The sequence below is a fragment of the Mytilus galloprovincialis genome, chromosome 5 (assembly GCF_965363235.1).
Source record: "Mytilus galloprovincialis chromosome 5, xbMytGall1.hap1.1, whole genome shotgun sequence".
Classification (NCBI taxonomy): Eukaryota; Metazoa; Mollusca; class Bivalvia; order Mytilida; family Mytilidae; genus Mytilus; species Mytilus galloprovincialis.
The window spans coordinates 58,300,482-58,326,744 of NC_134842.1; the positions used below are offsets into that span (position 1 = coordinate 58,300,482).

Below are 26,263 nucleotides of genomic sequence, written 5' to 3' on the forward strand. Positions count from 1 at the left end.
AAACGCCGTTATGTAGCTACAATAACGGCATTTTTTTCAACGGATCTTTGCGAAAAAGTGCATTTAGGCAGAATATGTTGTAAGGCTAGTAAAAATTGTCTACCTCCGACGGGACTCGAACCCGCAATCCCCGGCTTAGGAGGCCGGTGCCTTTTTTTTTTTTATCTTGTATATATTTATTCAACTTCATCTCATCATCTCATTTTTACAATATTTACATATGTAATAGAAAACATCAAGTCCTTATACTCTTTGGCTTCCTCATTCTTACTCTATCATTCATTTTTTTTTTCTCCTTTTTCCCTTTTTTTTATATATAATCTTACACACGGTTAAAATATTATCTCAAAGAATTGTCAGACAGATATATAGTTATTAAACATATTAAATCTAATATCTAAAGCAAATATTTTCCATAATTGTAAAAATGTCTCTTAAAAGTCAAAGATTCACATTACGCATATACGGCTGGCAATATCCATTCCAGTAACGCAAAATTATGAATGCTATGTATTTTTATAAATATGACACGTTCCTTGGAAATATATTGCATTGTCTATATCTTATTTTTAAATCAATTAAAAGCACAACAATAAAAAAAACAACAAAAAAAACCTCTGTCATACTAGGTTCACTCATCCCTATCTCACATTAGACTTATCAAATAAAAAATAAAATAATACATTATAAATTATGTTTTTTTACATAGTTAATCATTTTCTCAATTCCATAATTGGCCGTATCATTCCAAAAAATGGTTTCGGTCACATCCTCGAATTCTTTTAAAACCAACTGTTCATAATGTTCATAGTTGTAATCGTCGTCATTCATCGTTCTTATCTGCATTCTGTCCGTTTCATATACTACCAACAATTCCCTGTTTTGAACCTTTCCTATTAATAAATCTCGGCCAGCTCGACTTTTTTTAAATACAATTTTGCCAAAACGTTCGTGTAATATTTGTGGCGGAGTAACACTATTTTTATCACTCTTTTCCTTATTAATAATCGTTCCGTTATCTTTATCTATAACTGTTCTATTGTGTTTTATTTTTGGAACTATTGTCTTTTCTTCATGTGTATCTATTATTGGATCTACCTGGTTTATAGGTAAGTCAATAAACCGGTTAGGCAAGTCACTATTTATATCTATAGTCGATCGTTCTATATTGTCACCACACTGTTTTGAAATATATTCAGAGGCACAAACGGGTTCATTTTCAAAATCCATGCTTGGTTCATCATTACTAATACTAGTTATTTCATTTTCGTTTTCTGCAGTTATATTGTCTAATGTATCTAAATGTGTAACTTGTATTTTACTATTGTTTTCGCTATATTCCCGTAAACGCTTATTGTCTCTTCTCAATGCTGCGCCCGATTTGCGTTTAATCTGTTTATTATTGTCAGATTTTGCAAACATGATAGATATTCTTGCTTTTTCATTGTCACCATGTACACTGTATGTTATTGTACTAAATTCATCACACGCACTTGCTATAGCACTCAATAAAAACTTCGGTAACTTATCCATATTCATTTACTTATTGTCAGAATTTTATTAATGATAAAATAACCTTATGGAGCCTCCAGCTTTGAAAGGTACACGATACATTTCATTTATAACTCGACTTTACAAATGTTTATTTTGCTAAATAGTTCAAAATCACTTACTGTCAACAAAGTTCGAAAATTTATTCCACTTTCCCTGCTGGGATATCCAAGCAAAACCTTAATAACAGAAGTTTTTTTCGCTACATAGAATATACGTGTAACCACTTCAAAACACTAACCCTACAAAGGAGGCCGGTGCCTTATCCATTGGGCCACGGAGGCGTATGTAGTTGTGCATTTTAATACCCATGTAATTCGTGGACGTCGTTTCTGTAAATTCGCACATATCCTTGAAATCAACTTTCTAGTGAACTTGAAAATTAATAATAAGGAGGACAGAAACTACAAATGGCAAACTGTATTTCATCGATTGATCTCATATCTGTATAAATTTCATCAGTTTCATAAGTTTTCTGTATAAAAATCTCATGTCGAAAACAGTTTCTAAATATTTTCAATATCAAAGTGATGATTCCATGCATTCCGGCGTTTCTTAGCTTTATATGCCTTTATTTTAGTCACCTTAGTGTCTACGACCATATCACGCTGAAAACACCGGTTCTCGTCCGATCACCGCAGTTAAGCAGCGTCGAGCTCGGTTAGTACTTGGATGGGTGACCGCCTGGGAATACCGGGTGTTGTAGACATTCCTTTTTATAATTTTCTCTGTCTGTTCCTGTCTTCTTCTCAGTAGCTCCTTCACCTGTCCTCTTTTTTTTCTTCATTTTATTTTGTCCCTGCATGTTCATATTTACCTTGATAAAACTGTTACAAAAAGGTCGACAGACGAGTTCCTAAGTCACTACAACATGTACAAGTCGTAACGAATATAACTTTACCGGTAAATTTGTCAAATTAGGAAAAACACGAAATATTCAGTTTACAATCGTTAATTTGCGCTTTGACTGAAATATGACTTCACAAGGAAGTACGTCTATCCTCTCCATTGTCGAATATTGTCATAGCGACGCTAGGGTGAATTCGAAGACGCTGAAATGTTATGGCTGCATGTTTGGTAAGTCTTTCGAAGCACAAAATTAATTTCAAACGCCGTTATGTAGCTACAATAACGGCATTTTTTTCAACGGATCTTTGCGAAAAAGTGCATTTAGGCAGAATATGTTGTAAGGCTAGTAAAAATTGTCTACCTCCGACGGGACTCGAACCCGCAATCCCCGGCTTAGGAGGCCGGTGCCTTATCCATTGGGCCACGGAGGCGTATGTAGTTGTGCATTTTAATACCCATGTAATTCGTGGACGTCGTTTCTGTAAATTCGCACATATCCTTGAAATCAACTTTCTAGTGAACTTGAAAATTAATAATAAGGAGGACAGAAACTACAAATGGCAAACTGTATTTCATCGATTGATCTCATATCTGTATAAATTTCATCAGTTTCATAAGTTTTCTGTATAAAAATCTCATGTCGAAAACAGTTTCTAAATATTTTCAATATCAAAGTGATGATTCCATGCATTCCGGCGTTTCTTAGCTTTATATGCCTTTATTTTAGTCACCTTAGTGTCTACAACCATATCACGCTGAAAACACCGGTTCTCGTCCGATCACCGCAGTTAAGCAGCGTCGAGCTCGGTTAGTACTTGGATGGGTGACCGCCTGGGAATACCGGGTGTTGTAGACATTCCTTTTTATAATTTTCTCTGTCTGTTCCTGTCTTCTTCTCAGTAGCTCCTTCACCTGTCCTCTTTTTTTTTCTTCATTTTATTTTGTCCCTGCATGTTCATATTTACCTTGATAAAACTGTTACAAAAAGGTCGACAGACGAGTTCCTAAGTCACTACAACATGTACAAGTCGTAACGAATATAACTTTACCGGTAAATTTGTCAAATTAGGAAAAACACGAAATATTCAGTTTACAATCGTTAATTTGCGCTTTGACTGAAATATGACTTCACAAGGAAGTACGTCTATCCTCTCCATTGTCGAATATTGTCATAGCGACGCTAGGGTGAATTCGAAGACGCTGAAATGTTATGGCTGCATGTTTGGTAAGTCTTTCGAAGCACAAAATTAATTTCAAACGCCGTTATGTAGCTACAATAACGGCATTTTTTTCAACGGATCTTTGCGAAAAAGTGCATTTAGGCAGAATATGTTGTAAGGCTAGTAAAAATTGTCTACCTCCGACGGGACTCGAACCCGCAATCCCCGGCTTAGGAGGCCGGTGCCTTATCCATTGGGCATTTTAATACCCATGTAATTCGTGGACGTCGTTTCTGTAAATTCGCACATATCCTTGAAATCAACTTTCTAGTGAACTTGAAAATTAATAATAAGGAGGACAGAAACTACAAATGGCAAACTGTATTTCATCGATTGATCTCATATCTGTATAAATTTCATCAGTTTCATAAGTTTTCTGTATAAAAATCTCATGTCGAAAACAGTTTCTAAATATTTTCAATATCAAAGTGATGATTCCATGCATTCCGGCGTTTCTTAGCTTTATATGCCTTTATTTTAGTCACCTTAGTGTCTACGACCATATCACGCTGAAAACACCGGTTCTCGTCCGATCACCGCAGTTAAGCAGCGTCGAGCTCGGTTAGTACTTGGATGGGTGACCGCCTGGGAATACCGGGTGTTGTAGACATTCCTTTTTATAATTTTCTCTGTCTGTTCCTGTCTTCTTCTCAGTAGCTCCTTCACCTGTCCTCTTTTTTTTCTTCATTTTATTTTGTCCCTGCATGTTCATATTTACCTTGATAAAACTGTTACAAAAAGGTCGACAGACGAGTTCCTAAGTCACTACAACATGTACAAGTCGTAACGAATATAACTTTACCGGTAAATTTGTCAAATTAGGAAAAACACGAAATATTCAGTTTACAATCGTTAATTTGCGCTTTGACTGAAATATGACTTCACAAGGAAGTACGTCTATCCTCTCCATTGTCGAATATTGTCATAGCGACGCTAGGGTGAATTCGAAGACGCTGAAATGTTATGGCTGCATGTTTGGTAAGTCTTTCGAAGCACAAAATTAATTTCAAACGCCGTTATGTAGCTACAATAACGGCATTTTTTTCAACGGATCTTTGCGAAAAAGTGCATTTAGGCAGAATATGTTGTAAGGCTAGTAAAAATTGTCTACCTCCGACGGGACTCGAACCCGCAATCCCCGGCTTAGGAGGCCGGTGCCTTATCCATTGGGCCACGGAGGCGTATGTAGTTGTGCATTTTAATACCCATGTAATTCGTGGACGTCGTTTCTGTAAATTCGCACATATCCTTGAAATCAACTTTCTAGTGAACTTGAAAATTAATAATAAGGAGGACAGAAACTACAAATGGCAAACTGTATTTCATCGATTGATCTCATATCTGTATAAATTTCATCAGTTTCATAAGTTTTCTGTATAAAAATCTCATGTCGAAAACAGTTTCTAAATATTTTCAATATCAAAGTGATGATTCCATGCATTCCGGCGTTTCTTAGCTTTATATGCCTTTATTTTAGTCACCTTAGTGTCTACGACCATATCACGCTGAAAACACCGGTTCTCGTCCGATCACCGCAGTTAAGCAGCGTCGAGCTCGGTTAGTACTTGGATGGGTGACCGCCTGGGAATACCGGGTGTTGTAGACATTCCTTTTTATAATTTTCTCTGTCTGTTCCTGTCTTCTTCTCAGTAGCTCCTTCACCTGTCCTCTTTTTTTTCTTCATTTTATTTTGTCCCTGCATGTTCATATTTACCTTGATAAAACTGTTACAAAAAGGTCGACAGACGAGTTCCTAAGTCACTACAACATGTACAAGTCGTAACGAATATAACTTTACCGGTAAATTTGTCAAATTAGGAAAAACACGAAATATTCAGTTTACAATCGTTAATTTGCGCTTTGACTGAAATATGACTTCACAAGGAAGTACGTCTATCCTCTCCATTGTCGAATATTGTCATAGCGACGCTAGGGTGAATTCGAAGACGCTGAAATGTTATGGCTGCATGTTTGGTAAGTCTTTCGAAGCACAAAATTAATTTCAAACGCCGTTATGTAGCTACAATAACGGCATTTTTTTCAACGGATCTTTGCGAAAAAGTGCATTTAGGCAGAATATGTTGTAAGGCTAGTAAAAATTGTCTACCTCCGACGGGACTCGAACCCGCAATCCCCGGCTTAGGAGGCCGGTGCCTTATCCATTGGGCCACGGAGGCGTATGTAGTTGTGCATTTTAATACCCATGTAATTCGTGGACGTCGTTTCTGTAAATTCGCACATATCCTTGAAATCAACTTTCTAGTGAACTTGAAAATTAATAATAAGGAGGACAGAAACTACAAATGGCAAACTGTATTTCATCGATTGATCTCATATCTGTATAAATTTCATCAGTTTCATAAGTTTTCTGTATAAAAATCTCATGTCGAAAACAGTTTCTAAATATTTTCAATATCAAAGTGATGATTCCATGCATTCCGGCGTTTCTTAGCTTTATATGCCTTTATTTTAGTCACCTTAGTGTCTACGACCATATCACGCTGAAAACACCGGTTCTCGTCCGATCACCGCAGTTAAGCAGCGTCGAGCTCGGTTAGTACTTGGATGGGTGACCGCCTGGGAATACCGGGTGTTGTAGACATTCCTTTTTATAATTTTCTCTGTCTGTTCCTGTCTTCTTCTCAGTAGCTCCTTCACCTGTCCTCTTTTTTTTCTTCATTTTATTTTGTCCCTGCATGTTCATATTTACCTTGATAAAACTGTTACAAAAAGGTCGACAGACGAGTTCCTAAGTCACTACAACATGTACAAGTCGTAACGAATATAACTTTACCGGTAAATTTGTCAAATTAGGAAAAACACGAAATATTCAGTTTACAATCGTTAATTTGCGCTTTGACTGAAATATGACTTCACAAGGAAGTACGTCTATCCTCTCCATTGTCGAATATTGTCATAGCGACGCTAGGGTGAATTCGAAGACGCTGAAATGTTATGGCTGCATGTTTGGTAAGTCTTTCGAAGCACAAAATTAATTTCAAACGCCGTTATGTAGCTACAATAACGGCATTTTTTTCAACGGATCTTTGCGAAAAAGTGCATTTAGGCAGAATATGTTGTAAGGCTAGTAAAAATTGTCTACCTCCGACGGGACTCGAACCCGCAATCCCCGGCTTAGGAGGCCGGTGCCTTATCCATTGGGCCACGGAGGCGTATGTAGTTGTGCATTTTAATACCCATGTAATTCGTGGACGTCGTTTCTGTAAATTCGCACATATCCTTGAAATCAACTTTCTAGTGAACTTGAAAATTAATAATAAGGAGGACAGAAACTACAAATGGCAAACTGTATTTCATCGATTGATCTCATATCTGTATAAATTTCATCAGTTTCATAAGTTTTCTGTATAAAAATCTCATGTCGAAAACAGTTTCTAAATATTTTCAATATCAAAGTGATGATTCCATGCATTCCGGCGTTTCTTAGCTTTATATGCCTTTATTTTAGTCACCTTAGTGTCTACGACCATATCACGCTGAAAACACCGGTTCTCGTCCGATCACCGCAGTTAAGCAGCGTCGAGCTCGGTTAGTACTTGGATGGGTGACCGCCTGGGAATACCGGGTGTTGTAGACATTCCTTTTTATAATTTTCTCTGTCTGTTCCTGTCTTCTTCTCAGTAGCTCCTTCACCTGTCCTCTTTTTTTTCTTCATTTTATTTTGTCCCTGCATGTTCATATTTACCTTGATAAAACTGTTACAAAAAGGTCGACAGACGAGTTCCTAAGTCACTACAACATGTACAAGTCGTAACGAATATAACTTTACCGGTAAATTTGTCAAATTAGGAAAAACACGAAATATTCAGTTTACAATCGTTAATTTGCGCTTTGACTGAAATATGACTTCACAAGGAAGTACGTCTATCCTCTCCATTGTCGAATATTGTCATAGCGACGCTAGGGTGAATTCGAAGACGCTGAAATGTTATGGCTGCATGTTTGGTAAGTCTTTCGAAGCACAAAATTAATTTCAAACGCCGTTATGTAGCTACAATAACGGCATTTTTTTCAACGGATCTTTGCGAAAAAGTGCATTTAGGCAGAATATGTTGTAAGGCTAGTAAAAATTGTCTACCTCCGACGGGACTCGAACCCGCAATCCCCGGCTTAGGAGGCCGGTGCCTTATCCATTGGGCCACGGAGGCGTATGTAGTTGTGCATTTTAATACCCATGTAATTCGTGGACGTCGTTTCTGTAAATTCGCACATATCCTTGAAATCAACTTTCTAGTGAACTTGAAAATTAATAATAAGGAGGACAGAAACTACAAATGGCAAACTGTATTTCATCGATTGATCTCATATCTGTATAAATTTCATCAGTTTCATAAGTTTTCTGTATAAAAATCTCATGTCGAAAACAGTTTCTAAATATTTTCAATATCAAAGTGATGATTCCATGCATTCCGGCGTTTCTTAGCTTTATATGCCTTTATTTTAGTCACCTTAGTGTCTACGACCATATCACGCTGAAAACACCGGTTCTCGTCCGATCACCGCAGTTAAGCAGCGTCGAGCTCGGTTAGTACTTGGATGGGTGACCGCCTGGGAATACCGGGTGTTGTAGACATTCCTTTTTATAATTTTCTCTGTCTGTTCCTGTCTTCTTCTCAGTAGCTCCTTCACCTGTCCTCTTTTTTTTCTTCATTTTATTTTGTCCCTGCATGTTCATATTTACCTTGATAAAACTGTTACAAAAAGGTCGACAGACGAGTTCCTAAGTCACTACAACATGTACAAGTCGTAACGAATATAACTTTACCGGTAAATTTGTCAAATTAGGAAAAACACGAAATATTCAGTTTACAATCGTTAATTTGCGCTTTGACTGAAATATGACTTCACAAGGAAGTACGTCTATCCTCTCCATTGTCGAATATTGTCATAGCGACGCTAGGGTGAATTCGAAGACGCTGAAATGTTATGGCTGCATGTTTGGTAAGTCTTTCGAAGCACAAAATTAATTTCAAACGCCGTTATGTAGCTACAATAACGGCATTTTTTTCAACGGATCTTTGCGAAAAAGTGCATTTAGGCAGAATATGTTGTAAGGCTAGTAAAAATTGTCTACCTCCGACGGGACTCGAACCCGCAATCCCCGGCTTAGGAGGCCGGTGCCTTATCCATTGGGCCACGGAGGCGTATGTAGTTGTGCATTTTAATACCCATGTAATTCGTGGACGTCGTTTCTGTAAATTCGCACATATCCTTGAAATCAACTTTCTAGTGAACTTGAAAATTAATAATAAGGAGGACAGAAACTACAAATGGCAAACTGTATTTCATCGATTGATCTCATATCTGTATAAATTTCATCAGTTTCATAAGTTTTCTGTATAAAAATCTCATGTCGAAAACAGTTTCTAAATATTTTCAATATCAAAGTGATGATTCCATGCATTCCGGCGTTTCTTAGCTTTATATGCCTTTATTTTAGTCACCTTAGTGTCTACGACCATATCACGCTGAAAACACCGGTTCTCGTCCGATCACCGCAGTTAAGCAGCGTCGAGCTCGGTTAGTACTTGGATGGGTGACCGCCTGGGAATACCGGGTGTTGTAGACATTCCTTTTTATAATTTTCTCTGTCTGTTCCTGTCTTCTTCTCAGTAGCTCCTTCACCTGTCCTCTTTTTTTTCTTCATTTTATTTTGTCCCTGCATGTTCATATTTACCTTGATAAAACTGTTACAAAAAGGTCGACAGACGAGTTCCTAAGTCACTACAACATGTACAAGTCGTAACGAATATAACTTTACCGGTAAATTTGTCAAATTAGGAAAAACACGAAATATTCAGTTTACAATCGTTAATTTGCGCTTTGACTGAAATATGACTTCACAAGGAAGTACGTCTATCCTCTCCATTGTCGAATATTGTCATAGCGACGCTAGGGTGAATTCGAAGACGCTGAAATGTTATGGCTGCATGTTTGGTAAGTCTTTCGAAGCACAAAATTAATTTCAAACGCCGTTATGTAGCTACAATAACGGCATTTTTTTCAACGGATCTTTGCGAAAAAGTGCATTTAGGCAGAATATGTTGTAAGGCTAGTAAAAATTGTCTACCTCCGACGGGACTCGAACCCGCAATCCCCGGCTTAGGAGGCCGGTGCCTTATCCATTGGGCCACGGAGGCGTATGTAGTTGTGCATTTTAATACCCATGTAATTCGTGGACGTCGTTTCTGTAAATTCGCACATATCCTTGAAATCAACTTTCTAGTGAACTTGAAAATTAATAATAAGGAGGACAGAAACTACAAATGGCAAACTGTATTTCATCGATTGATCTCATATCTGTATAAATTTCATCAGTTTCATAAGTTTTCTGTATAAAAATCTCATGTCGAAAACAGTTTCTAAATATTTTCAATATCAAAGTGATGATTCCATGCATTCCGGCGTTTCTTAGCTTTATATGCCTTTATTTTAGTCACCTTAGTGTCTACGACCATATCACGCTGAAAACACCGGTTCTCGTCCGATCACCGCAGTTAAGCAGCGTCGAGCTCGGTTAGTACTTGGATGGGTGACCGCCTGGGAATACCGGGTGTTGTAGACATTCCTTTTTATAATTTTCTCTGTCTGTTCCTGTCTTCTTCTCAGTAGCTCCTTCACCTGTCCTCTTTTTTTTCTTCATTTTATTTTGTCCCTGCATGTTCATATTTACCTTGATAAAACTGTTACAAAAAGGTCGACAGACGAGTTCCTAAGTCACTACAACATGTACAAGTCGTAACGAATATAACTTTACCGGTAAATTTGTCAAATTAGGAAAAACACGAAATATTCAGTTTACAATCGTTAATTTGCGCTTTGACTGAAATATGACTTCACAAGGAAGTACGTCTATCCTCTCCATTGTCGAATATTGTCATAGCGACGCTAGGGTGAATTCGAAGACGCTGAAATGTTATGGCTGCATGTTTGGTAAGTCTTTCGAAGCACAAAATTAATTTCAAACGCCGTTATGTAGCTACAATAACGGCATTTTTTTCAACGGATCTTTGCGAAAAAGTGCATTTAGGCAGAATATGTTGTAAGGCTAGTAAAAATTGTCTACCTCCGACGGGACTCGAACCCGCAATCCCCGGCTTAGGAGGCCGGTGCCTTATCCATTGTTTTACATTCAATCATTTCTAAAGCAGAGTGTTCAGTCTTTTGGTCAGGTATCAATTTCAGTACAAAGAACCAGGTGCGACCATTGTAATCGGATAGCACCTTATAACCCTAGTGCTCCACTCACACCTCTGATGTCACCAGACTATGCGTCTGTTCTAACTTCTCCCTATCGAAGGGATTTGTTACCTTGTCGTTCCAAATAACAGAGATTAGTGTAAATATTATCTTAGTAAAAAACAGTGAACAAGTTTTTGCCACCTTTAATGGAACACAGCAGCCAAAAACTTGGGGGGAGATAGAGGGTTATAATTATCTATGTACATTTTTTACATCTAACTATAGACTCAACTGTGCTTATAAATGCTAACAAGGGTTCATGTTTCATTGCAGGTGGCAGTGGTTACTGTTCAAGATTAATGAATAAATAGACATTGTTCTTTTTTAACAGAAAGCAAGACGACCAAACGATAAACTAATGTCAGAGATTAAAGATCAGAGTAAAACTTAAGTACACAGGTTATACTTTACTATTGGCTACCAAATATAACACTCGCATCACCGGAGCGACGTTATGTAATAATGTAATGTCTCGAAGGTTTATATATGTTACAGTGAATAGGTGAAATTAGGAATTACATGTAATCACTAAAATGTAGAGATTACATGTAATTCCTGATGTACAAATTGTGGCTTTGAGGGAGAGTTCTGGCATTGGCACTCATACCACATCTCCTTGTATCTATAAACATTCTTGAATAAAAAAAATACCCATTATCATTTCAGTACATTATAACTTTCATGTAGTTTTTAGTAGTGTTAATTATTAATTTTGTTTGAGAGATGTTATTTCTTTTGGCAGTTTCAGTTTGGAGCCTCTCTTAAAAGTAATTAAAAGAATAAAAATACCGAACTTAATGGATATTTAGTGTCCATGCCAAGAAATTGCTTCCGTTGAAATTCTGCAAATATCCCATAGAGCAAATTACATGGATGATTAATATTGACCATTTGGTATATGGTCGTGTTCTTAGCGAGACGTACCTAAAGGTCATAAATTAATTTGTTGAATGAAATTAAATCTGTATCTACTAATGGGTGCCGTAGGAGGTCCACCGGAATTTTTAGCTAGGATTTATTGGCATGGTATCGTAAAGTACTCTAACTTTTACCGTTAACTGGTAAATTCAAAAGCTGAAACACATCAAATGAATAGAAAACAAACCGCAATATTCCTGACTTGGAACATTTATTAAATTTCCCTGTGTAGACAATGGTGGCGTTAATAATTCCTAGGTAGTAGGATCTGCTAACCCACCAGCAGCACCTAGGGTCAACCACATACTGTTGTGTCGTTCATTTTCATAAGTCTTTAGTTATATGTATCTTTGATATTGATATTTTATAGCGTGTCTTTCTCTGTTGTGATTGTGTCGAATAAAATAGAAAATGGAAATGTGAAATCTGAGAGACAACAACCCTACCAAAGAGTAAAAAACAGGTGCTGGTCACTAATGGGTCGGCGTTTTTATACTAGTAACTTTTACAGAATTCGAGAACAATGATATCATCGGCATACATGAATAAAGACAATTCCTGCACTGCAAAGGGGGATTTACCATTGCTTAAAACTTCCATTTCAAAATCATTCACATACAATGAAAATCCTATTTTGTATTTTTTGTCTCTCTTTAAGAAATATTTAAGTGGTCAAGAATTCCTAATAAAGTTAATCCAGAAAAGCGCTTCGGACGTTTGAAATTTATAAATTGAAAAAAAAATATAAGGGTTTTTTTAATTATGTCAAAAATATAAAAACTAAAATATCAAGTTAGTAAATAGCTGTAAAAATGACAAGAAAAATCAGTGATTACCTGTAATCACTGAACCAATCAGTAAATACATGTAATTACTAAATTGACTTGTAATTACAGGTATTTACTGAATTGTTTAGTAATTACATGTAATTCCTAATTTCATCTATTTACTGTAACATATATATAGAACGTTCTTGTAATAATCAAATATATAACAGTCATCCTCAACTTTGAATTAAAAAGGAATATAAATTTAAACTGAAAAGTGAGAAATAAAATGTGTATAAAGAATTATATCTTTGTAATGTTCACTAATGCTTTTGTTTATATTGAAATAAAGTTCATCACATAACATAATCTTCAAAATGTGGAGGTGCGCGTCCTTCTGTTTTTGGTCTAGCAACTTATTCTTCTTGTTAATTTTTGGAACCCTAAACCACTAATTTGACATTGTTTGTTTTCTCTCTGCTTTTCTAAAGATGTCTTCCGAGGTAGTTAATTACCTTTATCATCCGCCCCTTCTGGCACCTTTCTTTTGGGGACCATTGTATTCATCCTTTTAACCTCTTTATTTATATCTTCATTTTTGTTTTAATTCTTGTCAGATTTTTTCGGTATATCCCATAATTTTGTCCTAATGGGTCTGTTTGTTTAGGCCTTTATACTGTAATATATTCTTGTATCTTGGTGAGGTGTTGAACGGTTACCCATAAGTATCTCTAGTTTAGTTGTTGCACTGTTGATCGTTTGTAAATTTGCTATTTAGTCTGTTTAATTGATGATTTTCTTAACCTTCATCTCTTAGGTGTCCTGTTGTAAATTGATTGTGTTTTAAAAAATACTAAGTTCATAGGCAGTACATTGTTTGTTATTTTTAAATGTTTTGCTTTTGCAAAGAATCATCAGCTCTGATCTCCAACATCCATAGCCCCATACGTGTTGATTTGCTTATCAATGGTAGAGATTAGATTTCTCCCTCAACAACAACAAATGTTTCTGTGCCAGGTGTCTCATTTCTTATACCAGTTTTACATTCACTCATTACTAATATTGGAAGTCATTTTGCGATTTTAATTAGTTACTTTTTGTTTTGAATTTTCCGCGGAGTTCAGTATTTTTGTGATTTTACTTTCTGCAGTTTACACAATTTGATTTTGATTGTTTTCTACACTGGCCTCCCCTATATAGTTTTTAAAACTTTAATAAATTAACTCATTATAGATACAATGATTGAAACTTTGTATTTGCACCAAACACGCTTTTCGTCTACCAAAAGACTCAGCAGTGACGCTCGAGTAAAAAAGAAGTTAAAAAAGCCAAATAAAGTACGAAGTTGAAGAGCATTGAGACCAACAATTCCTAAAAGTTTTGCCAAATACAGCTATGGTTATCTATCCTCGAGGTAGAAAAGCCTTAATATTTCAAAAATTCTAAGTTTTGAAAACATTTAATTTATGAATTTGACCATACCAATGCTAAGGTACTCTCAGGGAATAAAAACTCCACCAGCAGTGGCATCGACCCACTTGTTTCTCATCATTTACTTTCATATCTGTTCTACAATAGATTTCCACCTTAATAGCATCAACATCATTCCATGTATGGTCTCCACTTTGTGTATATTCATTATGTGCTTGGTAGTTTCTCAAAAATAATCTTCGTCTCCTCGTTATGTGATTTATTTGCATTTGTATCTTCTGTTTTTTTCTTCCAATTTCTCCTCCTGTTTCTATTTCTGTTCTGTTTATGATTATTATATTTTTCTTTACTTTACTTTTCTATCCAGCATCCTTATGAAAATGGCTATTTCTTTCACATTGTTTTCCATATTCTTGACATCGCCATGATCAGCCCCACAATAACTAATTTCAGCCAGTGTCGTCATATCAATATCACTTTGTAGATCCTAATACGTTTAGATACCTGATCTCTGTTATAAAACATGTTGCTTTGTATTTTATTTGCTGAACTCATGATGTGATTTCTTTTTTCCGTGTCCGTCATCTGTAAGGAAGTTCCTTCCGTGTGTCCTGCTTCCTCGATAAATGTATCCAGAGTACAACCTTTGCTTACCACTCTCTTTATTAATTCCTGGTTGATTATAAAATTGAGAATGGAAATGGGGAATGTATCGAAGAGACAACAACCCGACCAAAGAGGAGAAAACAGCCACCGACCGCCAATGGGTCTTCAACACAGCGATAATATCCCACACCCGGAGGCGTGCTTCAGCTGGCCCCTAAACCAAAATTGGTACTATACATCAAACCAATGTAGAAAAACAAACACACAGCAATGTGCACAGTAAAACTAAGTTTAAAAGAAGTCAGAGTCCGATGTTAGAATAGGTAACAAAAGAAACTACTAGTATATAATAAGCGAAATGACAATGATACATAAATTAACAAAGGACTACTAGCAGTTACTGACATGCCAGCTCCAACCCTCAATTAAATTTATTGAAAGATTATGTCTTCATCATATGAAAATCAAGCACAATCCCACCCGTTAGGGGTTTAGTATTATACAATCATAACATATATGAGAAGAACATAACCCGTATCATGCCAACAACTGGTTTTAGAATAAAAGTTCCGATGCAAAGACCAAGTATAAGTGAATCAATATTAAGCCAAAACATGCCATCTGTAATGATCGGACAACAGTATCTTAACTATATCCCTTCTTAATAAATCTGTTGAAAGGTTTGGTTAGCTTTAGAGGTGAATGAATACATTTTTGTGCTCTGCAAAGAACATTACCATAAAAGATTGGATATGAAATACCTAAACGTATAAGATATCTGCATGTTGATTTATATTCACGAATGATGTCCTTGTACAGTCTGAATATTGATCCTGGAGGTCGGTATTTTTTTCTTATTTTACCTTTTCTTCACATGCTGCTTCAAACTAACATTCATGTGCCTATTCTTTGGGCCTTGCCACATATGTCACTGTATTGTCATCTCTTATTGGCGTCATTTTCAAAAAAAAAAATACCTGGCGTGATAATTGTTCCTTTTTGTCATAGTTTGATATAACCTAGCATTTATTCAAGTTGTTCTTCAATATGTTATATTCATCGCCTCCTTCTTCGTCCTTAATCAAAAGAGGGGCGAAACATACCAGAGGGACATTCAAACTCATAGATCGAAAACAAACTGACAACACCATGGCTATAAAAGAAAAAGACAAACAGACAAATAATAAGTACACAAGACACAACAAAGAAAACTGAAGACTAAGCAACACGAAACGCACCAAAAACTGGGTGTGATCTCATGTGATAAGGAAGGGTAAGCAGATCATGCTCCACATGTGGCAACCGTCGTGTTATTACAAACCCGATAATTAAATAGTCTAATTCGGTAGGTCATATTCGTGAAAGAGACTGTAGATACGACATAAGGAACATCTCCGATATGATCTGTGAAACGGATATTCCGTAACGGACAACCATCTAGTGATGACAAACTTGATTGTATCTGTTGTATCCTACTCTAGCTCGATGGGATAGATGCGTTCAAAATAGTCACCAATTTTTTAATAATTTAGCGAGAAAACATCATCTATATAGAGAGTAAAATTAGAGGATATTGCTAACTTTTTTCTTTCTTCCTAAGAAGTTCCTGTGTGACGCATTTAGCCTTATAAGAATAAAAGAACTAGTCGGCAAGAAGAGGTGCACTATAAATATGTTGGCAATCAAGAAATCAAGCATTTTGATAATGTCAGTAATCAAGTATTGCTCCCATCTCGTCGTAATTGAACAATCGGTTATTGGCTAACAAATATAAAATATGTTAAGCTGTAGCAACGTAACGGAATGCATTTATGACCAATTTATTGTTTGCTTGTTACCTTATTTGAATCAGCAGATGCACCCAATGATCCACAAATCACTACACAACAACAAAATGGTCAAAATATAAAATACGCAGAAACAAACAACAAGCCACAAAACATGTTGTAGACTTATTCTGAAATTAGTGAAGGAGCTCAGTGTTGTGGCTACGACAAAAGGAAAATGTATGTGATACAAAAATTCGATGACAATCAATCAAGTCAATGTGGCGTCATGCAAATGTTTGAAGATATGACATCAATCATTAGGGATCCAAGGTATTTCGTCAGCAGCAAACCCTAATTTAGTAGTTGTTAAGTTCTTAAAATGGTGTCAAAATACGCTGATACAATTTTAACTTACACCTAACAAAGCAAGAACAAAATATCGGAATAATTGGAGTAAAATGTAGTTTTACAGCCAGTATAAGAAATATCCATAATTGAAATAACGTGTCAGAAAACAAAATTACTGCTGATTCAATATGCCAGATTCAGCAGATTTGTAGCCAACTTTTCAATATATCTGCAAAAACGTAAATGGAATATTGAATATTGTACTTGTACAATTTGAGTCAATAAAATGCAATGAAATTACAAAGGACCAATATTAAGACAAAAATAAGGACAGTGCAACACTATACATATGTTATATATTCATGTATCAATTTATCAATCAATTGAAAATAGATTTAAGGATGCACGAAGGAAAAGCTGTAAATGAAAGAGGGAGCGCTATTTTTTGTGTAGTTGTTTCATTTACATGGACCAAATTTATCCTTCCTTATGTTAGTATAGTTGCCTGTTGTTTAAAAAATGTAAGTAAATCAAAGTGGGGAAAAAATTGAAAACAACACTTCTAAAAATTTCTTGCGTCCGAAGCGCTTTTCTGGATTTACTTTCATCAGGAATTCGAACGCTTAAAGCCAAACATTTGAAATCCTAAGATGTATAAGTACCGAAATCGTTGAAGAGCTGTATGTCAAAAATACCTAAAATAAATAGCCAAATTCTTCTAAAGCCAACTTTGCCTGAGGGAGTTGAAACCTTAGTTTCTTGATAATTTCAAAATTTATAAACGGGCAAATTTAGTAAAGTTTGTTAAATCATGTCAGTACCAAAGTCCACCAGCAGGGGTATCGACCCAGTGATGTAACAAATTGAAAACAACACGTTTAATAATTTCTTGCTTTGGGAAAATAGCTGTGTAGGCTTATATCCAGTGGGAAACCCTGTTGAAATAGAACAAAAGAATCGATGCTCTTTGTTAGAGAAGGCGATAAATGCTTACTGTAATGTTTACTATAGTGACAAAAATTTCAAAAGTTAATCGAAACAAACAAAATTACAATTTTTTTCTCAATTACGAAGTGTTTTACTTTAAAAACACCATTTGCATAAGTTTTCAATTTATCTAGTACATAGTTAAGCAGAACAATTAGATATCAAGTCGACGTCATGGGTATCTTTCAAGTTGGATGTATAAAATGCATAACCTCCGATTTGAAAAAAAAAAAAATTACAACGGACGGAAAACATATCAATCTATTAGTTCAGTAATTTTCGTGTCTGCCCTTTCATTATGTTACTCAAGAAAAATTCTAAAAAAATGGGTAACAATTGTATCTAAAAGAGAAATCGAGTGCACCTTTTTATGTTAGGGCGTGTTTGAATATTTTGTCTTGATATCGTACAAAGCAAGAATATTTCATACATCGTTTCGCTTCAGATTCTATCATTTTTATTTATCAAAGCTACGGGGTGACTTTATAACATAAAAAAATCACAGTACTAAAAGATGAAATGTATGGGTCAAGTAAAATACCTATCTAATGAATCACAAAAACATAGTAGGTGTGTTCGAATAGCTATTTTTTTTTACTGAATGTACTTGACGACAGTCTTTCAAGTTGGATGATGAAAATGCATATCTTCGAAAAATTTTAATTTTTTGTGTGTGTTAACTAGGGTTTGTAGTCTTTAACCACTAAAAAAATCTAGTCTGCCCTTCCACGATATAATTAATTAGAATTTTTTTAAATGTTTATGAATTTTCGAAAATCCCACCTGACAACCGATCAGACAATAGTTTTAAGTTGAATCAATGCAGACAAGATCATTAACTGATGCTCATAAGCTAGTTGATACATTTGTCTTTTAAAATACAACTGACATATAAGGATAGTAATGGTGCAATGTGGATAAATTTATCGGTTTCCGACAGCAAAATTGGCAGCGCGTCATCTCGACAATGGCTTCCATTTCTACGATTGTAAAAATGAACTGGCGTAATGGCGAGATAATTTTGACGCAGTAAAATCCTGACTGATATCGATTTGTTGCAAATGAATAGTTCGATTTTTATCATTTCAACAAGAGAACCAAATATTTTTTTTTTTCAGTTGAATCATTGCACCAAATTGATTTATTTTCATAATTTACCCATTTCTACAGTATTTTAATAGAAACTAGACGATATACAGAAATACAAAGAAATGAAGACAAAATATAAGATATGTAATAATTAAGATGATGAATTCCATTTTTTCTTCAACTGTAAAATTAATAACAAAAATAATAATAAAGAAATTATTTTAAAAGTATATATTACATCGACAAATATATCAACTTTAATACACTTAACTCAACTGATAAATTCGTGATTATACTAAATCCTCAGCACCAAATGATATAAAAGCAGTTGTTTCTTTTATTAAAGAGTAATTAGAACTGAGGAAAAGGAGACCAATAACTGTTTAATCATGTAAAATTATAATGCTTAGTTTTTTCTTATGATTGTTTTGTATCTGTATTGCTATTACCAAATTGTATCACTATAACCAAACTTGGTTTTGTGTTTGTTTGATATAGAGAATTATACTAGGTCTTTAGTTGTCTTTGTGACTTTTTTTTTTGTTTTTTTTTTTTTGGCAATTTTCAAAATGTGTTTGACCTTTAAATTACTGATATATACAGTATGCTAGCTTCGTTTGTGTCTTTTGTATAAACGATTAAAGATTGAATTTTTGGCAAAATTTCAGCATAGTTTTTAGTTTACAAAATCATTTTTATTTTTATCTAACTGATTACATTTCATCGACACAAATACTCTTTCAAGATGAACTTCAAAAATTGAACGCCTCCTCTTGAAAACGAATTCCAACCAAAGTAGTGGACGGATTTTACTTGTTTCAAATTTTGTCATGCTTAGGACTTTGAAAGCTTATTATTTCATTTTGCTTGCTCGCTGTTCAAGGCTGTTCTGTAGTCTATTGATCACTGTTTGCTCATGGGTATTTCTTGTCTCATTTAGCAATCATACCACATCTCCTTATTTTTACATTTTATTTTTTATTTTGAATACTAGCACCTTATTTCTTCACATTTCGAAAACAGTATAAACGCGATATGGCGTAAAAACACTAGGATAACCAGGACGAATAAAATTGAGAATAGAAATGAGGAATGGGTCCTTCAACATAGCCGGAAAATCCATCACCCGCGTAAGCGGGTTTCAGCTGGTCCCTACGCAAAAATGTATATATGTTCAATGAAAATGGACGTCACACTATACTCCAAAACAAATAAATGAAATAATATTTTTAAAAAATACAAGACTTACAAAGGCCATAGGCTCCTAAATTAGGACAGCAACAAAATGACAGCAGTTTAATGATGTTGTGTGAGATCTTAACCCTCCGTCCCTGTATATATTTAGCCAATGTAGAATAAACAAACACACAGCAATACTGACGCACAGTAAAACTCAGTCTAAAAGAAGTCCGAGTCCGGTCTCAGAATAGGTAACAAAAGAAACTAAGCAAAATGACAATGATACATTTATTGACAAAGGACTATAAGCAGTTACGGACATGCCAGCTCCAGACCTTAAAATTAAACTGATTGAAAGATTATGTCTTCATCATATGAAAATCAAGCACAATCCCTCCCGTTAGGGGTTTAGTTTCATACCATCATAAAATATACGAGAAGAACATTACCCATATCATGTCAACAACTGGTTTTAGAATAAATGTGTTTATTTCCGATGAAAAGACCCTATGAGCAAATCAATATTGATACCAAAATTTGCCATCTTGAATTACCTGACGACAGTATCGTAACTGAATAAGTCTGTTTAAAGGCCTGGTTAGCTTTAGAGGTGAATGTCGACATGTTTGTGCTTTTGTATAGAATGTTATTATAAAAGATTTGATGTGAAATCGATAAATGAACGTAGAAGATTTCTGCACATGGATTTATATTTACCGAATCATTTCCTTGTGTGAATGATAGAATTTAGTAAATAAACACCATGAAACTTTAAAAAAAAAAGGAACGTCCCCATCTAAAAATTGATAACTTACAATAGAGAATGAAAATTCGTCAACTTCATCATACATTTTGGTATAAAGCTTCCTGTAAGAGATAAAGATGTCAAGATCCGGGAAAGGGCAGGGTTCATTGCTAGTATAAGCTTTACTTAAAGTCAGTTCAGCGGATAAATCTCTTTAGTGTACATACTGAAGTCGCCATTATTGACAGCCAATATATATCATCCAATTATATAACAGTTTTATTCATTTTTTGTACCGGACCTTTGTTGATTTTAGTCATAAATTATGACTCATAACAATACAAAAACAGGTCTGCAATTAGTGGTTCAAAGTTAGCTGCCATTGGAATTCCGATAACTTGACGATATACCGTATATGGTATATGGCGAAATCTCCATTGCAAACAAGAATGTTATCTAGTAAAATGCAATTCCAGTGGTCGTATCAAAGCAGGTATAATTGACAGTTCTTTTGTTTGTTGTTACTAAAAAAATTACCTAAATGAGTTTGAACATATTTATTCGCTTTCTGACTTTTAAAATCCCCATTTGATAAGGAGAGTGATTTTTTTCTTCATAAAAGTATGAGGCAAAGTGGTATATAGGGTCAGGGTATAGTATAGAAAGTCCCTGTAAGGGTAGAAAAATCAAAACTTCGTTTCGAAATCACCATAATAAGGAAGCAATTTATCAAGTACAGTCAAACCTGTTTAAAGAGATAGCGCAAAAAAGTGGTCTCATAAATACTCTTTAAATACAGGTTCAATTTACATGAAATGTACTCCAGAGTTACCTTTAAAAAATGTACTTCCAACGACTTTTCTACACTCAAGCACTATTTTCAAAGCCTAAATTGAACAATGTATACATATCTTTTTTTATTATACCTACATTTATTCATTTCATCATACAAGATACATATTATTTGTCTCTGATCAGACCATCGACGATAACTATGATTATGTTTTGGCAAATGATAAGAAAAGACACGTAAGCTTTACATATTTCTGTTAAAAGTAGTAAGAGTTATTGTTCTTATGTTAACGCAATACGTTGCATGTGTCATTTTCTCTGGTTAACCAACGATAAACTTTTGTCACAAACTTAACCAATTCAAAAATCAATATTTTAAAACAATGTATATTCAAATGTATATGTTTATATCTTAACACATTTCTTAGTTTCGTGGGGAAATGTATTAGAGGTCTTATCGGAAAAACGACGAAATATATATCGTTGTGTACCTATTTAAAAGCCAAATACTAATAACTGCATGATTTTCAAAATTTCGACCATTTTATTCCGTGTTGAACCTGCGACTACTATAACCCAAGACAAACACTTGAATACCATATCTTTTTTTTATGTATCTGAGGTTAAACCAATGATTTTCAAAGTGTCTCTCTATACAAATCCTTGGTTGAACTAGTTCCAGAATGAAACTGTATATAGCCTGGACAATGATTTAGTATTGAAATGCAAGCATTATTTTAATTGCCATATATTTAAGGTCTTTCCTCTTCCCGAGGAAACCCCTTATTGTTTTTCTCATGTTTTTTTTTTTTTTCTCATTTTTTTTTTTTTTTTTTTTTTTTTCATCCAGCATTTGGTTGACATGACCTCCCCTCATTCTATTGGAGTTATCAAGACCAAATATGGACCATCGGTAGATCTCATCATGAAGTATTACCAGATGAGGCTGTGTAGAATTTCATCATCCCCTTTAGAAGTTATCTCCCTTTTATTGATTTTTTTTTTGTTTTAATGTTTACTTGTAGATGTGTTTTGAACTAACAAAGTATCTCAATTGTCTGCATGACGAGAGAGAACCACCACGAACAAAGCTCAAGAAACGAGACTCGATCCATCCATTCATTTCAACGATTTTTATAAAATTGAGAGACACAAATAATTTTGTAAATCATATATAGATGTATAATCGCCTTATTGTAAGCCTCAGTCGGACCAAACTGAAAGCCATAAGCATAAAAAAGAATAACATGAAACCCCCGATTATATAAAATTATATAATTCTTTCAAAATAAAACAGAAGGTTCACAACAACTTTATGGGTTAAATTGTAAGAAAGTTTCAGTAAGTTGTAATGTGTACTAAGATAAGAGTTATTTTATTATTAAGTATCACCATTCATTACAGTATCTATATATGTAATACGCATAAAGTCATAAGAACCCTAACATTTAGTAAAAGGATGCCAGCCGAAAACGACTTATTACGAACAATAGCATTTAAACAAAACATCTCATACATACATAAAAGGCCAACTATTTTGCATTTAAAAAGTATTTCGTAAATAAAACAAAATAAAAAAAACATATATATAATTTCTAGATGACATTTTTTCGTCGGTAAAACATAGAATAAAGGGAACTAGCTAAAAGAATAACCACATTCTCATTACACATAAGATAACGAAGCTTTTCAATATCGCATAAATACTCATAATCAACATTTAAAAGACAGGCATATGGCATATAATTCATGGTGATATCAGAGTAAAAACAACAATTAAAAAGAAAGTGTTTTTCATCTTCAATTTGGCCACTCATCACAAAAAAAAAAAAAAAAACATAAACTGTGTCTTGTAGAGGTTCTGGTGGTCTAGCATATCGACATGTTTTCACTTTAATTTGTAACGAACCAGCTCTGAAACGCGAAAAATACGTCGGTGGCATCTTTTATCAACAACATTTGCTTAAGGCTTCGTGCAACTACAAGTTTTGAAAAATCTTTAAAATCTTTCTTTAATACCATAATCTCATCCCAATGTAAACCCCATACATTAGGCTATGACTCAGCATACATACATCAGTGAAGAATGAAAAAGACTGAAATACAAACTGCTAGTCACATCATTAATATTCTTTGAAAGCTTTGCAAATTCTGTCGACAATATAAGTCAGGATTCTACTTCGTCAAAATTATCTCCCTATTACGCCAGTTCATTTTCACAATCGTAGAAATGGAAGCCATCGTAGGGGGATGACGTGCTGCCAATTTTGCTCTCGGAAACGATAAATTTATCCACATTGCACCATTACGATCCTTATATGTCAGTTGTATTTTAAAAGACAAATGTATCAACTAGCTAATGAGCATCAGTTAATGATCTTGTCTGCATTGTGTCTGATCGGTTGTCAGGTGGAATTTTCGAAAATTCATAAACGTTTAAAAGAAAATCTAATTAAATATTTCGTGGAAGGGCGGACTAGATTTTTTTAGTGGTTGAAGACTATAAACCCTGGTTGTCACACACACAAAATTATAATTTTTCGAAGATATGCATTTTCATCATCCAACTTGAAAGACTGTCGTCAAGTACTTTCAGTAAAAAAAAAGCTATTCGAACACACCTTCTCTGTTTTTGTGATTCATTATATAGGTATTTCACTTGACCCATATATTTCATATTTTAGTACTGTGATTTTTTTTTATGTTATAAAGTCAACCTGCAGCTTTGATATATAAAAATGATAGAATCTGAAGCGAAACGATGTATGAAATATTCTTGCTTTGTACGATATCAAGACAAAATATTCAACTCAAACACGCCCTAACATAAAAAGGTGCACTCGATTCTCTCTTTTCGATACAATTGTTACCCATTTTTGGGAATTTTTTCTTGAGTCACATAATGAAAGGGCAGACACAAAAATTACTGAACTATTAGATTGATATGTTTTCCGTCCGTGGTAAATTTTAAAAAGAAAATCGGAGGTTATGCATTTTCTACATCCAACTTTAAAGATACCAATGTCGTCGACTTGATATATAATTGTTTTGCTTAATGTACTAGATAAATTGAAAACTTATGCAAATGGTGTTTTTATAATAAAACACTTCGTAATTGCGAAGAAAATTGTAATTTTGTTTGTTTCTATTAACTTTTAAATTTTTTGTCACTATAGTAAACATTACAGTAAGCATTTATCGCCTTCTCTACCAAAGATCTTCGATTCTTTTGTTCTATTTCAACCGGGTTTCCGACTGATATAGTGGCTCGTGAGTTCGAATCCCGGCCAGGAAGAACAAATTATACTGTATTATATATAAACTGAAAGAATTTTCTGCTTATATTCTAATCTGCAAGTTGTGTATATATATATAGCCCCCCCCCCCTTTTTATATATATATATATATATCATTCTATATTCGACAAAAGGCCCCAAAGAGCTTATGTTTGTATTGTTAAATGTAAACCGAACTAAAATAACACTTTCGTATAGGTACAAAAAGCTAGATATATATATATATAGAGAATAATACATGGCAAAATCCGTATCATATGTCGTATCATCCCGAGACATCAATATCAGCCCAAGGGCCTTTAGGCCCGAGGGATGATATTGGTCGAGGGTGATACGGCATGTGATACGGATTTTGCCATGTATTATACGCTTTATCATATATTTCAACAGAAGAGTATTATATTATATGAACTGTTTTCTGATCCCGATAGATTATCACTGGGTTACCTTCAGTTCTGCTTTTGTCTTGGTTCAAAGCCTTAAAATAACTGCTTATACAAAGCACCTGGGTTACCTTACCATTTGCCTGCTGCTGTTTTAAAAATATTTTGTTTATTATTGTATTTATTTGAGTGTTTTGTATTTTTTATAGTTGCATTTAGTGTGCCAAAAAATATGCAAACTTCGTGACGTCACATACAATATGAAAACTTGACGTTCGTGACGTTACATACCAAACAATGACGTCATTAAAAAAAATGACCTATTTTGAGGAAATTTTTTCTTAAGCAAAAAAAACAACAAAAAACTTTATGAAAAAAAAAAAAAAAAAAAAAAAGGTATGCGATACGGGTTTTACCATGCGATACGGGGTATGCGATACGGGTTTAGCTATGCGATACGGAGTATGCGATACAGGGTAGGTGATACAGACTGGAAAAAACAACCTTTATTAGATATACAAAATAGCTGTATTTTGTACTAAATATATGATAAATATATATCCCACTTTAGATTTACCGTTCGCATTAAAAAGGGGTATATATATTTTTTTCCATAGATGTAATTTTGTTTAGTTCTCGTTTAGTTTTTTTTCTGTATCAAAGATTATTCCACTTATTAATCAAGAATTAAGTTCACATTAAACCTGTGTCGAGTATAAATGTGCTCGTCACTATAGTCGGGAAGCCACTTATAAGATCTTATAGAGATAAGATGTCCCCATAATTGGGAGTCATGATTTATAAAATAGGCCTACCACCACCCGAGACATGTATTATTTTGGTATTTTAAAAAAGAAGTTATTTTCAATCTTTGTCATCACCAGTCAGCTTAATGTGTGCACTGTCATCGCTTACCAAAAAAATACTTAAAAGAAATAAATATAAACAAGTTTAATAACTTGGGGGAAATTTGAGATATAAATAGTACTACACAAACTGAGTGCGACCTTTGACACATTTGCCGTCATAAATATCAGCCAATCAAACATCACCACATCTGGTTTCGGTCG

At 34.5% G+C, this 26,263-nt stretch overlaps 16 non-coding genes across 16 annotated transcripts; 9 read left to right on the forward strand and 7 right to left on the reverse strand.

The window, feature by feature from the left end:
* The first annotated feature begins 2,141 nt into the window (after window positions 1–2,141).
* On the forward strand, window positions 2,142–2,260 carry LOC143077096 (5S ribosomal RNA). Its single transcript, XR_012978865.1, has one exon. It is a non-coding gene; the product is annotated as a 5S ribosomal RNA (ribosomal RNA).
* A 498-nt stretch (window positions 2,261–2,758) lies between these two features.
* Window positions 2,759–2,831, reverse strand: Trnar-ccu (transfer RNA arginine (anticodon CCU)). Its single transcript has one exon. It is a non-coding gene; the product is annotated as a tRNA-Arg (tRNA).
* A 306-nt stretch (window positions 2,832–3,137) lies between these two features.
* On the forward strand, window positions 3,138–3,256 carry LOC143077105 (5S ribosomal RNA). The gene has a single exon (XR_012978874.1). It is a non-coding gene; the product is annotated as a 5S ribosomal RNA (ribosomal RNA).
* An 855-nt stretch (window positions 3,257–4,111) lies between these two features.
* On the forward strand, window positions 4,112–4,230 carry LOC143077097 (5S ribosomal RNA). Its single transcript, XR_012978866.1, has one exon. It is a non-coding gene; the product is annotated as a 5S ribosomal RNA (ribosomal RNA).
* A 498-nt stretch (window positions 4,231–4,728) lies between these two features.
* Window positions 4,729–4,801, reverse strand: Trnar-ccu (transfer RNA arginine (anticodon CCU)). The gene has a single exon. It is a non-coding gene; the product is annotated as a tRNA-Arg (tRNA).
* A 306-nt stretch (window positions 4,802–5,107) lies between these two features.
* On the forward strand, window positions 5,108–5,226 carry LOC143077098 (5S ribosomal RNA). Its single transcript, XR_012978867.1, has one exon. It is a non-coding gene; the product is annotated as a 5S ribosomal RNA (ribosomal RNA).
* Window positions 5,227–5,724: 498 nt separating this feature from the next.
* On the reverse strand, window positions 5,725–5,797 carry Trnar-ccu (transfer RNA arginine (anticodon CCU)). The gene has a single exon. It is a non-coding gene; the product is annotated as a tRNA-Arg (tRNA).
* A 306-nt stretch (window positions 5,798–6,103) lies between these two features.
* Window positions 6,104–6,222, forward strand: LOC143077099 (5S ribosomal RNA). The gene has a single exon (XR_012978868.1). It is a non-coding gene; the product is annotated as a 5S ribosomal RNA (ribosomal RNA).
* A 498-nt stretch (window positions 6,223–6,720) lies between these two features.
* Window positions 6,721–6,793, reverse strand: Trnar-ccu (transfer RNA arginine (anticodon CCU)). The gene has a single exon. It is a non-coding gene; the product is annotated as a tRNA-Arg (tRNA).
* A 306-nt stretch (window positions 6,794–7,099) lies between these two features.
* LOC143077101 (5S ribosomal RNA) lies at window positions 7,100–7,218 on the forward strand. The gene has a single exon (XR_012978870.1). It is a non-coding gene; the product is annotated as a 5S ribosomal RNA (ribosomal RNA).
* Window positions 7,219–7,716: 498 nt separating this feature from the next.
* Trnar-ccu (transfer RNA arginine (anticodon CCU)) lies at window positions 7,717–7,789 on the reverse strand. Its single transcript has one exon. It is a non-coding gene; the product is annotated as a tRNA-Arg (tRNA).
* A 306-nt stretch (window positions 7,790–8,095) lies between these two features.
* Window positions 8,096–8,214, forward strand: LOC143077102 (5S ribosomal RNA). Its single transcript, XR_012978871.1, has one exon. It is a non-coding gene; the product is annotated as a 5S ribosomal RNA (ribosomal RNA).
* A 498-nt stretch (window positions 8,215–8,712) lies between these two features.
* On the reverse strand, window positions 8,713–8,785 carry Trnar-ccu (transfer RNA arginine (anticodon CCU)). The gene has a single exon. It is a non-coding gene; the product is annotated as a tRNA-Arg (tRNA).
* Window positions 8,786–9,091: 306 nt separating this feature from the next.
* LOC143077103 (5S ribosomal RNA) lies at window positions 9,092–9,210 on the forward strand. The gene has a single exon (XR_012978872.1). It is a non-coding gene; the product is annotated as a 5S ribosomal RNA (ribosomal RNA).
* Window positions 9,211–9,708: 498 nt separating this feature from the next.
* Window positions 9,709–9,781, reverse strand: Trnar-ccu (transfer RNA arginine (anticodon CCU)). Its single transcript has one exon. It is a non-coding gene; the product is annotated as a tRNA-Arg (tRNA).
* A 306-nt stretch (window positions 9,782–10,087) lies between these two features.
* On the forward strand, window positions 10,088–10,206 carry LOC143077104 (5S ribosomal RNA). Its single transcript, XR_012978873.1, has one exon. It is a non-coding gene; the product is annotated as a 5S ribosomal RNA (ribosomal RNA).
* Window positions 10,207–26,263: the final 16,057 nt, after the last annotated feature.